Raw genomic sequence first — 2,200 nt, 5'->3', positions numbered from 1 at the left:
CCAGAGGGCTGCGCCTGAACTGAGCTGCCACTGAGCTGCCAACAGATGTCAGGACTGCTCAGCTGGTGAGAGTATGTGCTCCTAACAACAAGCTTGCTGTTTTGACTCCCGCATGGGATGGTGCTGGTTTGACTCCCACATGGAATGGTGGGATACGCCCGCCCACAACTAAGATTGAACATGGCACCTTGAGCTGAGTGGCCATGAGCTGCTAATGGGCGGCCGGATGGTGACTGGACTTGGAGCTGAGCTAGCTGTGCCCTCCACACCTAAGATAGAAGGACAACAACTTGGCTGTTCCCCTTCCCCAATTCCCCAACACTGTCCCCCTTCCCCAATAAAATCTAAAAATAAATAAATAAATAAAATGGATCCACTTATGCCAACTTTTCACATAATATACTGGTAATCTAATAAGTAAAATGTTCCTCTGAGTTCTGTGAGCTGCTCTAACAAATTATTCAAACCTGAGGAGGGTGTCATGGGAACCTCCAGTCTATTGCCAGTCAGTCAGATGCACAGGTGACAAACTGGACTTGACAACTGGCATTTGAAGGGGGGTTGAGTAGAGACTTGTAGTATTGAGTCCTTAACCTGTGGGGTCTGATGTTATCTCCAGGTAGACAGTGTCAGAATTGAGTTAATTGGTTGGTGGTGTTGGAAAAAAAACATATGTTGGAGCTCCCAGCTCCAGCACATCCTCACTCCTGCCAGAAATTGGGAAGTTCTGCACACTTAGTTGGTAATGCTTCAAGTGAAAGTACCCTTTGTCTACCCCACTTCATAAGTAGTCACAGGTACTAGCAGTGTCTTGTGTATCTTCGTAGAAACTTTCCAAGGTTATACAAGCACATGAACATAGAGTTTTCTCTCCAATACAACAGATTTTCTTAAAGAATGCTCTGCATTGATTTGTCCTAACAATATATTTTATTGGAGACATACAGAACATAAAAGTCTCCATTTTAAAGTGTGCAAATCAGTGGTTTTTAGTATACTCACTGTGTTGTTGTACCATCACTGTCTAATTCCAGGATATTTCTATCATCCCCAAAAGAAACCCCTGCAGCTATTAGCAGTCAGTCCTAATTTCCCTTCTCCCTCCATCCTCTGTCAACCACGAATCTACTATGGATTTATCTATTCTGGACATTTAATATGAATCGAATCATACAATGTGTGGCCTTTTGTGTCTGGTTTCTTTCCCTTAGCATCTTTTCAAGTTCATCTATGTTGCAGCAGGCATCCATACTTCACTCCTTTTTATGGCTAAATAATATTCCATTGTGTGGATAAACCACATTGTGTTTACCCATTAGTCTGTGGATGGACTCTTGGTTGTTTCCACTTTTTATTGTGTAGTATTATGAATAATACTGCTGTGAACATTCATACCAGTTTTTGTGTGGGTGTGTTCTCATTTCTCTTGGGTATATGCCTGAGTGGAATTGCTGGGTCATATGGAAATTCTATACTTAACTTTTTTAGGAACTGCCAAGCTTTTCCCCACAGTGACATCACGATTTTGCATTCCCACCAGAAATGTATGAGGGTTCCAATTATCCACATCCTCACCAACACTTGTTCTTTTAAAAAAAATTATAGGTGATAGATGGTAGGGGGGGTGGGGAATTAGGGTGAAAAGGTGAAATGATTAAATACAAATTGGCAGTTATAAAAGTCATGGGATGGGAATGTAAAGTAAAGCATAGGCCATCTAGTTAATAATATTGTAATAGCTATGTAGAGTGCCAGGTGAGTACTAGTCAGGGGATCATTTCTTAAATTATGCAAATGTCTAACCACTATACTGTACACCTGAAATTAATATAAAATAATATTGAGTGTTAACTGTAATTGAAAATTTTAAAAAGGGGGGAAAAGGTGAAGGGAAATAAAAGGTTCAAATTTCCAGATATAAAACAAGTCAGTCATGGGGATGTATGTACAGCATGGAGAATATAGTCAATAATATTGTGATAGTGTGGTACAGTCAGATGATTGCTGGACTTATTATGATGATCACTTCTTTAGGTATCTAAATGTTGAATAACTGTGGTGTACACCTGAAACTGATATAATGTAGTATGTTAGTTGTATTTTTTAATAAAAATCTTTTTTTTTTTTTAGACTTTATTGGGGAATTGGGGGAGGGGAACAGACAAGTTGCTGTCCTTTTGTTCTTCAGTCTAGTTGTGGA

The sequence above is a fragment of the Hipposideros armiger genome, unplaced genomic scaffold, assembly GCF_001890085.2.
Source record: "Hipposideros armiger isolate ML-2016 unplaced genomic scaffold, ASM189008v1 scaffold_1159, whole genome shotgun sequence".
Classification (NCBI taxonomy): domain Eukaryota; kingdom Metazoa; phylum Chordata; class Mammalia; order Chiroptera; family Hipposideridae; genus Hipposideros; species Hipposideros armiger.
Note: the sequence above shows the minus strand (reverse complement) of the source record.